A 15,552-nucleotide genomic window follows, 5' to 3' on the forward strand; every position below is an offset into this window, starting at 1 on the left:
CTCGTATTCTACGTCCCCTACCCCACTGTCCTTTGTCATAAAACACTAAGTCAAAAATGCCCATCGTTATCGGCGGCAGTGGCAGGGGGTTGGGGGGCAGACAAAAGTCCCAGAGGCTACCAGCAGCTCTGGGCACATGGGCCCTACTGGTTTTTTGCCTGTGGTGGTCACATCGCCTCCCGGGCCGTGGCCCCATGCAATTCTGCCTGACTCATGTTCCCCTCACCTGACAGCTCACAACCTTCTAGAACCCACGTACAGCTTACCTCCCTGGACAGAAAGATGCAAGATGTAGTCTCACCTTCATCTGCAAGCAAACCAGAGCAGTGTGTCTCTTCTGAGCTTCCAGCAGGACTGTAGCTTTATAACTTAACCCCAATTATGTGGAAAGAGAAAGGACATCTAAGACCCCAAATGCCAACAGAACCAAAGATGAAGCCCTGAGGCTCGGCTAATGTGCTTGTCATTGCTGCCTCAGAAAACAAGGTGGTGTTCTAGGTCAAATGCTGAGGGCTCTCTCATTTTTTGAGAGCTTACAATTAATTGAGCACTTTCACCACCTTATTTCATGATGTTCTCATGTCAGCTCCATGTCCTAGTTATCAGATCTCCATCCTCGAGAAGGGACAGCCATCTGAGGTGGGTGAGTGATGATCTGTGGCTGAAATCTGGCCTCCCCACTTCCAGATCCTGCTCTTTCTACTGGTCATGCGGACGTACCTGCAGGCTCGGTAGGTAAAGCATCACGTGCCACAATGGAGAGGACAGGCCAGCGCTATTTCCCCTGTGTATATGACCCCTGACACTTTTGTGACCCCCACGGGGTTTTCCATATTTACCTTCCAGAGAACAGAGGCAAACAGTTTGCTAAATTCCTGTGGATCAATACTATTAAGTCAACCCTAAAATGAGTGTGCACTGTATGACGCTTCCTGAGATGACTCGCCCACATACGGGCCGGCCTACAACCCTGAAGACATCTGTTTTCCCTGAGCCATGCCCCCATTCCATTCTCCGGGTTAATCCCCCTGCAAGTCCTCCTGCCCGGTGCCCCCTGTGGGCTCGCTACCTGCTGCCTGAGAGGGGGTCCCCACTATGTGACTTCCTAATGTTTTCTTGGTGAAGACGTCCACACATACACACAAGCCTGCAACATGGCTGAGTGCCAGAGTCATGCAAGGTTAGGGGTTCGTCAGAAGCTAAAGATTCACAGTGAAAGCGGTGCTCCAGAGAAGCGTCCTGGCCCACTCTTCCTAGCAAAGCTACCTACTCCTGCCACAGATGAAGAAATAAATAGCACATAATTGGAGGGGAATACAAGGTGTGCTGTAGGAGTTTGCATAGACTCGATAATGTTCTGTCTGTCTGGCCTTTATCCCCTCTCCCTGGAGCTGCAGAGAGGGAGCAGCCAAGGCTGCTGGGAAGGGGGGATCATGTTGATTTCCCTACACAAATAACACATTTGTCAACGTGGGAAAAACTCAGAGAAGCTGACATCCTTCCCAAACTACTGATTTAATAAACACAATGGGCTGAGACAGTAATCTACTCCTCCAACTCTGGGAGGTTGGACCCGCGTCACCCGCCAGCCAACAGACCTTGACTGTAGTTTCCATCAGCAATACTAAAGCCACCCAAAGACCAAGTGTCAGAGAAGAGGTGAGTTCAGAGGAAAACATGGGTCCAGGGAGACAAAAGGAGCCAATGGCATATATCTCTGTCCAGGATCCTGCACGTCCCTGAGAAGTATCTTCTGCTGAGAAGGGGCTGTTGTCCATCAGGCTTCCAGAACATGGGGGAAGCACTCCTCGTTGCCATGTTTCCTTGCCTGTGTCCTATGTTTCAGAAACAGTCTTCTGATTCCCAGTGCAGTCACCGAGAGCCCCGCCACCACTGGGGACGGCAGTTCTCCTGCAGGCACGAATCAGAGACCCAAGCATTCTGGTTGCTGGAAAGGAAACCCCTTCCTGCGAATCATTCTGCTGGAATTCTACTGAACCTAAGTCTGTCCCTCAGTGGACAAAGAAAATCCAGGTGCTGGCCCTAAAAATCCCAGGACTGAGCTACGGTAAGCCCTGAGCTCAGGGATACCTTGGAGGTGCCAGGGCCGTGTGAGACCACTGAATTCCGATGAGTGAGAACCACCATGCTCCCCTAAAAAACACCCTTTCCACATCAGAATTCCTAGAAGTCACGCCTGCATCATGAGGAATCCTTTGAGAAAGCCTTGCTGGGAAACAATTTTTAAGTATTTGGTTGCCCACAAAAATATCTGATGGTTTCCCTTCCCCCCACCATGGACTAAGTACCTACCATATATTTATGTGTATGTACACGCACAGAGCACGTATGTGTATGTGTGTATGTGCTCATTCTTCCTGACTTGTTCCTTTTACCACCATGTTTACATGTCTCTGCACCAGGGGCCAAAATCAGGTGCTCAAAGCATCACCCATGGTCTCAGCCACAACTCCCACCTGCAGGCACAGTGCCATGGGGCAGACCACACCATGGATGACTCAAGGCAGGCCTGGTCACCCAGCTGTCCCCTGCTCTCAGCCCTCAGGCTGCGGAGGTCCAGCTGCCCACAGCAGGCCCCCATCCCACCTCCTAGAGCGACAGTCCTCCTGGCTCTGCTGTGGCTTCCCACCCGCGGAAATGTCCTGCTGCTCTCGGTTCAGTCAGGGCGCGGCTCCCAGCCTTCGCCTGCTTCCAGGAAAGTGCCCACCCAGCCGGTCCTCTTTCTCACTTGGGCCCTGGGGTGGGTCTGCAGATGGTGAGGAGCCGTGAAGCAGGACAATGTCCCTCCCAGGAGGAGGCTGGCGGAGTGCCACAGCTAATGAGCACTTCTGGCTGCAAGGACTTTCCAAAACAGCTGAAGGCGTGGGCAGGGACAGTCTCCCTGGCACATGTCAGATTTGCCTTTAAAGGAATCCAACTGCCTTCAGGAAGAAACGTCCAAAGTACTTAGCCTGGTGATCAAGGTTCTGCAGTTTCACCCTAGAACGCCATCCACGTGGCTCGCCTCTTGATTCCCTCCATGTCATTGCACCCTGGGCGGGTCCCAGGCAGCGCACCCTCAGACCCTGGCTCACATGTCCCCTCCCTCGAGCAGTCAGGCAGCATTTTTCCCTCAAACCCAGTCCCTTGGAGACGCTGACAGCCCCAAAGGGCAGCAGAGGAGAGCAGACACAAAAGCCCCAACAGCTCTCTAGTCCAACAGGTGGTCACATCCAGGACTGGTGGGACCTCATCACCTTTCAAGACACACACACACCCTGCCCTGCCACCCACCCCACCCCTCACTGGATCCTACCAGTGAGCATCCACTTGCCTACCCTCTCTGAACGTTTTGATGCCCACAGAAGACTTTCCATTTTCAATTCAGGCTGAAAGACCCTTCCCGCTCCCTCTGGCACCAGGAACATGCCAGGAGCCCCTGCCCATCAATCCCACATGTCCGAGCTCCCCCATCCTTCCCCGGCCAGCGCAGGCACCATTTCCTCCACAAATCCTTTCCAAGCCCTTGGAGCAACGAGAAGCCCCCCACGAGGACCCACACACCTGACCCACCCACCACCACCCCAGACACTCGTCACTGGAGACTTACAGTCTTCTCTGCACTTGGCTTAACACCTCCCCACATACGAAGATTCATGTTTGATAAAAGTTTTATTTTTAATTCATCTTTAGTTCCCTCTCAGCCTGGAAGCATGATACATTGGCCGCAATACATTCTAAGTATTTTGTTGAGTAGATGAACGACCTCTCTCCGGAGCTGATATTTGAGTCTGCATGTAGTTCTGGCTGGTCAGAGGAAGGCATCTCCGCCACTCAGGGGAGAAGTCCCTGGACAGTCACCCAGTTACTTAGCTCCAATATTAGGCATGAAAAAACAAATCTATTTTTGTGAGGTGAGCACATGAGAATGCTGCTTTGTAGTCTTTCTTGTAATTACACAAATCAGAATGGTTATCTAGAACCTTGTTTTTAACAGATACCAGTTGTCAGTATCAGTAAAACACTCTAAGGACCAGGTGAAATGTATCATTCACATAAATAAAATATATTTTAGGGGTACCTGCCTGGCTCAGTTGGTTGAGCATCTGACTCTTGGTTTTGGTTCAGGTCACAATCCTGGGGTCCCTGGGGTTGAGCCCCACATTGACCTCCCTGCTCAGCAGGGAGTCTACTTCTCCCTCTGCCTCTGCCCCTCCCCCATCATGCTCATTCTTTCTCTCTAAAATAAATAATAAATAAATAAATCTTTAAAAAAATAAAATAAATTTTATGCACACTAAATGTAGAGCCCTGTATGATAAAAATGCTTGGTCTGGGGGTGCCTGGCTGGCTCAGCAGGTGGAGCATGTGACTCCTGATCTCAGGGCTATGGGTTCAACCCCCAGGTTGGGTGCAGAGATTGCTTAAAAATAAAATTTAAAAACCTTAACAAAAAATGCTTGGTCTAGGGGATCCCTGGGTGGCTCAGCGGTTTAACGCCACCTTCAGCCCAGGGTGTGATCCTGGAGACCGAGGATCAAGTCCCACGTCGGACTCCCTGCATGGAGCCTGCTTCTCCCTCTGCCTGTCTCTCTCTCTCTCTCTCTCTCTCTCTCAATGTCTCTCATGAATAAATAAATAAAATCTTAAATAAATAAATACATACATACATACATACATACATACTCGGTCTGACTTACGAGCCAGTGGCCATGGACCCAGCTCCATGTCTACCACACTCATCAGAAAAACACTAAAAGTTAAGTTGAAAATAAGGTTTGTGTGCAAATGGCAGGGAGCTGAGACCCACAGGCCACCTCCAAGGCCCTGCCCAGCCTGGAGTTGAGAGGCAGTGCTGAGCTCCTTTTCATGACCATGACTGTTCCAGGATGGAAGAAGAAGATTGGTGTTCTTTCTCTCCACAGCTGGGCCTCCCCTCTGCTTGCTGTGGTGGCTTCTCATCACAAATATCCTTTCAGTTGAAAATCATTCATGAAAAAAAAAAAGAAAAGAAAGAAAAAAGAAAATCATTCATGACTTTTTGTTTATGAACAGGTTGATTGGGATTGCTATATAGACCTTTACTGACGCTGTAAACACAAAATGCAAATCCCTGTGGCCTGGGGGTGTGGGGTGGAGATGAGATCTAATATTAAACCAGGACTGGGAGGCCTGTGTGACTCAGTGGTTGAGCATCTGCCTTTGGCTCAGGGCGTGATCTGAGTCCCACGTCGGGCTCCCTGCATGGAGCCTGCTTCTCCCTCTGCCTAGGTCTCTGCCTCTCTCTATCTCTCTGTGTTTCTCATGAATAAATAAATAAATAAAATATTTTAAAAAAAAAATAAATAAGCCAGGCCAGAATTCCATTACAGCTGCCAGGAATGAGTCTGGGAGCCTCCTCCAGGGACTATAACCCAACTTCACAGAAAGTAAAAAAGGCCCCGAGGTCTAAACCACAGTGACAAAATGGTTTTGACCTAGAACATCCAAGGAAAAAAGTTTCCTGCAGAACCTGTTGTTTGGAGTAGCATAGTTGTAAGTGTGCCTGTCAGTAAGAATTAGGTGGAAAAATCACAGCTGTGCATACAACCCCCTTAGAAACTGTGACAGTTTGCCATGTTTCCAAAGAGGTTGTGCCTGCAGGTGTGAATTTTGTCTTCTAATTCATACAGATAGATGCACTGAATGCATCTATTCGTAACAAGGAATCAGGAAGGACCCAAATATCCAGCAACAGTGTAATAGGAAAGAAGAGCAGAAGAGCATACCCAGCCTCGGCGAGGGCCACGTGTGGTGTTGGACCAAAGCCTCCAGACACAGCACAGAGACCACTGCATTTAGAGGATATTTGCAGCAGGCAACCGGGAGCATGCTGACCATGGGGCAGGAGTCGGGGAGGGAGCACCTTCATGAGGACAGGGAGGATAGAGAGGGTGGGAGGGAGTCTCCAAGGACAGGTAATGCGCTCTCTCTGATGGTGGCCACATCAGGGGGACACTCACGATCTGCACAGTTCTGTAGTGTGTTATACCTGAACAAAAATCCTACCAATACATACACTCCCCTAGGTAATCACTGACCTGCCTGCCATATGGCTGTCACAGCAATTCCATTTTTTTAAATATCCACAAAAATTAAAATGTCAGAGATGAGGGTTTGAATACTAAATCTTCCGTTCTGACAATAATCACATAGCAGAACAAATTGTTTATGAGCCCATATCTGGTTCACGACAAGAGACAACACCACCTTTGTGTAAGCAAGTCCTTGGTGAGAGCAAAGATTTGGAGAGTCTGAAACCAGCTTCACGTCATTATTCCCTTATGACGCCATTCAGGTCACCTGCAGTGGCCTGGTCACCTGGAGTCTGGGCTCCAATGGAACCCTGCGCGTGTAGCTCTTCAGAGTAGCAGTGGCCACTCGGCCACAGGAGCGTCATGCCCTCGCATCCCAAGCACTGGCCTCACCCTCTGATCTTTTCCACATTCACCTGCTCTGTTGCTGTCACCAGCCTGGTTCTGCCAAGACAGTAGGTCCGCCTTGTTGGTATTTCCTCTGTAGCTGTTAGAAACTGTTCTAATACACTGTGTGTTAGCCAATTGCATTCTGTATTTCTTGCATCGTTTGGACATAAAAAATTAAAGGCACTTAAAGAAACATGGAGAAAGTTCTACATAGTCTTAGTGGGAGAAGCTACCCTACATATGACATAAAGTCCGGATGGCATTTTTATTAAAAAGATTTATGAATGAAATTATTTTTAAAAAATTGATTCCATACAACACAGAAAAGGAATTTATTCAAATAAATTACACAGCAATTAGTAGGACATAGTCAAATGACAAGAAGAACTAGAAAAAAGTATTGAAGCTTACCCAGTAGGTTGATTTTTCAGAAGTTGCACTGGTGATATTGTGACAAAACGATTTTGTGTGGTAGGGTGGCAGCGTGAGTAGGCTCCCCAGTGTTTCAAGGAATGGGGTTCTCTGCTGGAAGAGGGAGGGACTGAGGAAGGTGAGGAAACACTTGTGGTGTCAGATTTCGATCATAACACACACTCCTGACACACATAAGATACACAGATATGTATTTTAACCACATATTTAATTTTACATCTTTAAAAATTCTGCAGGAAAATATAACAAAGACAAAAGGCAAGCGGAAAATCGAAGAAATTACTTCTTATAATGCCCATGACGAAGAGCTAGTTTCTTTATTATATAAAGAATCCTATACATCAATTGTTTAAACCCAATAAAACACATAGGACAAGATAATTCTCAGAAAAGAAAATACAAACAGCTTTGCAATTTATCACAAGGGGCATCTGATTGGCTTTGTTGGTGGAACATGGGACTCTTGATCTCAGAGTCATGAGTTCAAACCCCACGTTGGGCGTAAGAGCTTACTTTAAAAAAACAAAACAGAAAAAAAAAGTTTGACCTCACTCATAATGTTAAACATGCAAATTAAAAACTGTGGAGAAGATCACAAAAATAGCTACCAAATTTCAAATTCAGATACTCTGACCCAGTAATTCCTCTTCTAAATATGTATGTGTTCCACACACACCTACGGTGGATGAGAAACCAGGATTTCACTGCACTGCTACTAGTAGCAACAGGTGTTTGGAAATAACCAGAAGGCCTCCCCAAGGCAGCCCAACGGTGGCAGATCCATGCATGAAATGCTATGAACCTGTTAGCACAAGGAGACAGCTCCTACATTGCAATGTGCAAACAGTCAAGGCACCAACATGGTATGGCTGTAGCTAACCTCAGTGCTTTAAAACAAGCATGAATATGTAAATATAAAAATATATACACATTGTTTATACAACAAACAGAACTGGGGGGATAATAAAAAAAACAACTGGTTGTTTCTGGGAAAGGAGATTGAGAGGTTTGTTGGAGGTGGACACTTTTTACTTGTACTCTGTTGAGCTTTTCAGATTTTACTAACCTCCTTAAAAGCAATGATTTAATTTCAAAATAGCTTCTTCACAAGAAAAATGCAACTTAAAAATTTTTTAATTAATGTATTTATTTGAGAGAGAGAGAGAGAGAAAGAGAGAGAGAGAGATTGAGCATGAGTGGGAAGAGCAGAGGGAGAGGAGAAGCAGGCTCCCCGCTCAGCAGGGAGCTGGACTCAGGATTCCATCTCATGACCCTGAGATCACCACCTGAGTGGAAACCAAGAGACGGACACCTAACCAGCTGTGCCTTCCAGGCACCCCACAACTTAAAATGTTTGCGTAAATATTAAAAATTGGGAATATAAGTGAGAAAAACATAACTCATCCAACAAAATACTAAAAACGAATAAAGTTGGTGGTGATTTTTCCCTTGATGAGCAGTCATAGCTGCTGGATGGTCTTCAGACCTATAAACACAGGTGAGTCCCATTGCAGGTGATGACTGAGCCCATCACTGATGGAAGATATTTAGGCTCGGACAACATCAGAAAACAGTACACCATCAGAGGTGAAAATGGATATAACTGGGGTTGATGACATGATTCTACTCGTTCAGATGGCGTCTGAGCACTTTGCCCCAAACAACATCGATGCTCATCTGCGGAAAGACTCAGGTTCCCATCCTATCTGCTGTTTCAAGAGAAGCAGGTTCCCATGCCAGCCCCAAACAGAGAAGAGACAGTGGCACCTGACCAGCGGAGGGCAGGGTACATTTTCAACTTCTCAAGATTCTAGCACCAGCAATTGATTCTCTACTGGGAGTTAGAGCCTTTAGAAAAAGTGGCTAGGGAAAAAATGTTACCTGGAAACATATAATGAGAATGTAAAATCATTCTTTGATCTTTCTACTTTGGTGTCAAAACGCCCATATTCATGTCAGTGCTATTTGTAATAATGGAAACATGAGAAATAGGTTGAAACTTTATTTTGCTTTCTAAATATTTGGATGGAGACTATGCTGATTCTAACAGGTGAAATAACACTGGATTAAAAGCAGAAACACACTTGTTACCATTACAGGAAGGCTATGTGGAGACATTATCACAAGTAATCTGAATTTGGAGGATCAAAAGCAGGTGTTGAGAGGTGTGCGTTAGTGTCTGGGTGAATGGTTGCTCCCAGGTTCAGAATCCACCCATCAGCCTGGCAGGCTCCACAACAGAGCGAGGAGGGGTGGATGGGCCACAGTAGCAGGTCAGCACTGCCGAGGTAGGATTACTGATGTCACATCCCCGGCATAGGGAGGCCAGCTGGCCTGGTCCCTGGCTAGTTTGTGCCAGGCTGCCGCCAGGGGTTAAAGCCACCTGCTGGTCCCGAGGGGAAGTACAGCCTCGGTCCCAGAGATCAGGTGCACCAGGCACACCAGGACTTATGATGACCACCACTTGTCATCAACCGGCTTTGAGGGCACACAGAAGCATCTCCACTGGCTCCTGGTCCATCGTCACTATTTCCTGCCAATCCTATGACTTCCTCTCTGTCTTTGCCAAGGTTCCAGGTGTTACCTTCTCTCAGTCCCGATCAACAGAAGATCCTCTTGACCATCTTTGGTCATGGTGAGAATGCCTCACCATGGCATCTTTCCTCTGGTGATGCCTCACTAGTGCATCACCAGCGCTCCAAGGCTGGAGGACCATCTCTGTGCCCCAGCCCACCCCTAATTTCTCTCTGGGGATGCAGCAATGTGCTTTATCATTAAACAATACAAAAAAACAAAGGAGTGCTTGATTCACCAAGATAAACACACATTATGTCTCAGTGTATTTTTTTAATGTCCTGTTCATCCCATCATTCAGCCAACCCTCAGTTGTCTGTTGGTGAGTTTGGCTGATGCGAATCATTTACTTTCAGGTCCATTTTTGCTACTGTTGTTATTGGTGCTTCATATAGCGGGACCTGGCTGCCTCAAAGAAGAGCCCCAGGGATGGACCCGGGCGTGACCTGCACATCCCAGGGGGGTGAGGAATGTCTCTCTGGAGAGGACATGTGGCTGCGGACATCTACCTCCTTTGGTTCCTGTGTGACTCCCTCTGCTGGCCTCTGCTTCGTGACCACCCGCTGAGCACTCCTCTTCTATCTGCCATGGAAGTAAATGGGTCAGAGAAAGAGCCTAACAAACACCGATCCAGACTTGTATAAAAGCCAGAAGAATGGAACAGAAGGGCAGGGACCAGTCGCATGAGATGGGAAGTCGTTAGGTCCATCTATGGCTCTGACATGTCCTAAGACCAGATGGCCCCTCAGCCACCCCCTTGGCCTTAATCCCTGTGCACTCAAAGCAGGCCCTCATCTGGTCATTGGCCCACCTTCCCCTGGCCTGGATCTGTGTGGGCCCAGTCAAGAAATGTTCTAAATCCCTTTCCCTAAATCCATCTTGTGACACCACTACAACTGCCTGATTTTTCCAAACTCATTAAAAATTAGAAGACGTGTGCATGTGCAAAACTTGAGAACAGAAACACAAAAAACTTTGGGAAATGTATGGCATTCATCTATGTAAAAGTCTTAACTGAGTTCCAGCACAGTGGTTGGTCTTTCTCCCCACGCTTTCTCATTGTGCTTGTCAATGATGAGAACACTGGAAAATGGCCAATGTCAGCAATTGTGGGGCAAGAGGATGGTCTGCATTTCTCACTAGGATGCATGAGTAAGGTGCACCACAGTTCCTGTGTTCTTGTCCCCAAAAATGCATACTGTGAATCTACTCCTGAGGAAACAAACCAAACCCAAACCAAATGACAGTCTATAAATCTACTGACTTATACTCTCTTTTTATTTTTATTTATTTATTTATTTTACTCTCTCTTTTTAAAGATCTTACTTATTTGAGAGAGAGAAGAGAGAAAGTACAAACAGGGGGAGGGACAGAGGCAGAGAGAGAAGCAGACTCCTCGCTGAGCAAGGAGCCCAATGCGGGACTCGATCCCAGGACCCCAAGATTATGACCTGAGCCAAAGGCAGATGTTGAATCTACTGAGCTCCTGAGGCACCCCTGACCTATGCTCTTAAAAAAAAAAAAAAAAAAAGGTCATGAGAGGTCAGCAAAGGCAAGGAAATTGTTCCAGATTCAAGGTCCCTGAAGAGCCATTGCAAGGACAGGGTCCAGGGAAGCGACAGATTTTGAATAAGTGACTATATATGAGAGAAGAATACTGTGTCACGACTAAATTTCCCGGATTTTGTAACTGACCTATTATTATAAGAGAACATCCTTGTTCTTAGGAGATCATTGGTACAGTATTTTGAAGTAAGGGGACACAAATAGTTTAGGGGGGAAATGTGAATATAGAGAGGGAAAGGTAATGAGTAATAAAGCAAATGTGCAAAATGTTGAAAAGTAGGGCCAAGAAATATGCAGGTTCTGAGCACTATTCCTTTTTTTTTTTTTTTTAAGCTTTTATTTTGTTGAGTAGTCTCTACACCCAGCGTGGGGCTTGAACACACGATCCTGAGATCAAGAGCCACGCATTCCACTGACTGACCTGGCCGGGCACCTCCTCTGTGCACTATTCCTGTGACTCTTCTGTAGGTTTGAAATCATTCCTAAAAAAAGAAAGAAGGGAAAAAATGCAAAAATAGAACATTCAAGAATCAGGTCCTTCGCTTCTGTGTTTTGATGGGTTTTTCACTTGAGTGAGAATAGAGGCAGTCTGCCTGCAGCTCTGACATGAGTTGCAGTTTTACATTGAGTGGTCATCCTCACAATCAGGATTCGATTATTTGTCCACGTGGACCTGGCAAGGCATCGATGTGCCTCCAGGTCTCACAGGTGACCCCGAAGCACGGGGCCCGTGGGCCAAGAGAGGCTTGCTGTCCTGCGTTCACAAACAACACAGATGAGAAGAAGGTGCTCATGTGTGAAGCATTGAGCTAAGCTTTTTACTTTGTTTTTAAGATTTTATTTATTTATTCATGAGACACAGAAAGGAGAGGCAGAGACACAAGCAGAGGAAGAAGCAGGCTCCCCCTGGGGAGCCTGATGTAGGACTCAATCCCAGGACCTTGGGATCACCACCTTAGCCAAAGACAGATGCTCAACCACTGAGCCACCCAGGCATCCCTTGAACTAAGCTTTTAATAACATCACAACACGATTCTTGTAACAATCCTATGAGACATGCGGTTATGACACCTATGTTTTTACAAATAGAGACTGAGGTAGAAGGGGGAAATACTCATGAGGATACAAAACTACTCCATGGAAGGGCCAGGAGCTAACATCAAGGCCGTGTGGGCACCTGATTGGCTCTGTTCATGGACTGTTGACTGCTGGTGTGGTGAGCTCAAGCCCCACATCTGGGTAGAGATTACTAAAAATAAATAAATAAATGAACTTTTATCTATTATTATAAGGATTGATTTATTTGGGGGGGGGGGGCTGGAGGGAGAGGGAGAGAGAATCTTCCAAAGCAGGGGGAACGCTCTTTTTCACCGTTTTGTCCAATGCCAACTCCAATTCCAGCTGAGCTCCAGAATGGAATGGGCCCTCCCTTCACACCCACCATACAAAATGCTGCCAGCCAGTTACAGCTTCTGTCTCCCCTGACCTGAGTGTCTCTGGAGAATTCTGTGGTAACGACAATCGTGTTCAGCCCTGTGATTCCGTGCTTGGCCCTCGCTGGTGCCATGGCAGGAGCTTGACACTCCACTTCCTTTGGCAGAAAAATGAAGGTGTGGATGGGAGTCCAGGCTGAAAATAAGTTTCTACGTCAGACACATGGATGCTTGTGACACTTTCTGAGTAATGCCGTTCAAAACCTGCTCCAGAAACAAACAAACAAACAAAAAACAAAAAACAAAAAACAAAACAAGGGTGCTTGGGTGGCTCAGTTGGTGAAGCATCTGCCTTGAGCTCAGGTCATAATCCCGGAGTCCTGGGATGGAGCCCCGGGTCAGGCTCTCTGCTCAGTGGGGAGTCTGCTTCTCCCTCTCCCTCTGCCTCTGCCCCTGCTCATGCTTGCTCTCACTCTCTCAAAGATAAATAAATAAAATATTTAAAAATAAAATATAAAAAACAAAACAAACAACAAAACAAGAACAACAAAATCCACTCTAGGTGCAGAAGCTGTAAGCAAAGTGCAGGGAATGGTTATGGGGTGGGAGGGAGGGGAGACCAGGGGCCTCCAACACCGAGAGGGAAAGAAACTACATTGACCTCAAAATAATAAAACTGTTGGAGGCACATGAAATCAGCCTTCTAGAAGGTTCACACTCCTTTTGACACTGTTCTATTTGTTCTGTCCTTATGAAGAACCCACAAATGATTCACCAATATAGAAAATTTATACTTGCTTCCATACCCTTGAGTCACGCTCTGTTCGCACTCAGGGCTGCACCTGTTTTGATTGTAAACCTTCATTTCTATCACTGTGACCTTGAGGCCCAGGCTTTGTGCAGCTGCAGGTTGACTAGTTTGGGAGGCCCAGGACCTAACCGGACCATCAGCTAAAATAGGACGGGCTTGGTGGATTGTCAACAGCAGGTAGCAGGGCAGCATCTGGTCTCAGAGAAGACAGTCTCCAGAAAGAGGCAGAGCGACAACCTGGGTGTACACACTCATGGTTAGTATCCAGGAACTAACACGATGTCACAGGGGCCCGCAAGGCAAGTGCAGCCCAACCTGCAATATTCAGGTAGCAGCAGCTGGGTTGGGGGCACCAATCACTAGAGAACGACTCAGGGCAGACTCGGATCCCCAGAGGTCGGACAGAACTGGGTACGAGAAGGCAGATACCCAGGTGTGGACGGTGAGGATGCCGAGCAGACGTGAGCACATCAGAGCCCACATGGGACCAGTCAGAAGAACCAGCTCACAGACTCCTGCAGCACAGAAGCAAGGGCACCTCAGAGCAAGCCTGGAATGTTCATCTCCACACGGTCAGGAATAGTCCCTAAATCCAGGGGGTGCCTTCCATCTGGGCTCTCCACGCTCAGGAAGAGATCCTCGGCTCACACGATGAATAAGCCATCAGTGTGTGACATCATTGAGGAACCACCAAGGCAGGAGGTTTCCTGCTCATCTGGCACCATGGACACACCAGCCTCCATGCGGGACCTGCAGACGCCCAACTGGGTGCCGCGCAGCCACATCCACACCCAGCCCTGTGCCCCAGCCTTAAGGGAATGGTGCGGTGACTTCATAAACCCACCAGCACAGCGTCTTAGAAAGCTACTCATCATGTCGACCCTGCAAACAGAGAAGTGAAACAGCCTCAGAGATGCCCACGTCCTATTCCCCAGGACCTGTGAAGAAACAGAAGCCCAATACAGCTAAAGTGACTTTGCAGGATGTGGTTGAGATAAAGATCCTGAGGCAGAGAGACACCCTGATTATGTGGGTGGGCCAATCTAATCAAAGGCCTTCACAATTAAAGAGCCTTTCTCCACCGGGTTTAAAGTCCAGAGGGGATGTACCCACAGAGCAGTCGGAGGGATGCCCCATCCTGGGCTCTGAGGATGGAGGAAGGGCCACAGGCTGGGCAATTCTGGTGGCTGGGAAGCTGGCCGAGGCTCCCCTCCCCCAGACCCCCAGAAAGGACATGGCCCTGTGGATATCCTGACCACAGCCCACTTGGCCTCCTGTTGGACTGCCGACCCACAGAACAGATCGTGAATGTGGGTTGTTTTAAGCCACCAAATGTGTGGTGATGACAATCGAACACAGTGGGTGATGGGGTCATGCTTGGTGAAGCTGAAAAGATCGGATACTATCTTCCCATTTCTGCTCCTAATTCTTGCTAACCACTTATCATCGCAGGAAATCCTCAGAGAAGGTTCAAGATCAATAAACCAGAACCTAACAGTTTAGCAGCTCATTTTATACAGAGATGAGCATCAGCAGTGAGAGTGTGTGCCTCAGGGATGGAGACTAACACATGGGGTAGTGGCTAAACTGCCAAGCCACCCAGGCTGCCCATTAGTGCTGGTTTTTAAGTCTAGGAGCAATGCAAGCTTGATATATATATTTAAAAAAAAAAAAAAAAAGGTAAAGCTGGAAGCACCTGGCTTCAGTAGGCAGCACCTGCAACACTTGATCTCAGGGCCATGAGTTCAAGACCAGCGTTGGGTGTGGAGCCTACTTTATATAAAGAATGAAAAATGTGGGGCCCCTGGGTGCTCAGTCAGCTAAGCATCTGCCCTTGGCTCAGATCGTGATCCCAGGGTCCTGGGATCAAGTCTCGAATCAGACTTCTCACGGGGAGACTGCTTCTCACTCTGCCTACGTCTCTGCCTCTCTCTCTGTGTCTCATGAATAAATAAATCAAAATTGTTAATACTATAAAGCAGCATTAATTAGGCAGGTATGATCCTTGCTGTAAGGACTTACCACTTGACATCTAGACCCGTACTGCTGCTGTATAGGATGACTACTAACTCTGTGTGGCTTTTACATTTTAAATTAAAATTAACTTGAAATTCAGCTTCTCAATTACAGCAGCCACATCTCACATGCTGGACAGTGCTATTGGACAGGAGAGGTTGAGGCGTTCCCATCCCCACGGAAAGTTCTGGTCCAGGCCCTGCCTATACTCTGACCCACACACCCCTGCAGTCACTTGGGTCAGTGAGACAAGATA

The 15,552-nt window shown here is 47.4% G+C and overlaps 1 long non-coding RNA gene across 6 annotated transcripts in view; it reads right to left on the reverse strand.

Moving 5' to 3' along the window:
• Positions 1 to 3,653: 3,653 nt before the first annotated feature.
• LOC112923577 (uncharacterized) overlaps positions 3,654 to 15,552 on the reverse strand; it is a 49,886-nt gene continuing 37,987 nt past the window's right edge. For 3 of the 6 annotated variants that reach the window (XR_011996302.1, XR_011996301.1, XR_011996297.1), the window contains one exon: positions 7,086 to 10,052. This is a non-coding gene — a long non-coding RNA (uncharacterized lncRNA). Of the gene's footprint in view, positions 4,973 to 6,772; positions 10,053 to 15,552 lie in introns of those variants that run through there. The other 3 variants (XR_011996299.1, XR_011996300.1, XR_011996298.1) reach the window with 3 other exon arrangements.

The sequence above is a fragment of the Vulpes vulpes genome, chromosome 13 (genome assembly GCF_048418805.1).
Source record: "Vulpes vulpes isolate BD-2025 chromosome 13, VulVul3, whole genome shotgun sequence".
NCBI lineage: Eukaryota > Metazoa > Chordata > Mammalia > Carnivora > Canidae > Vulpes > Vulpes vulpes.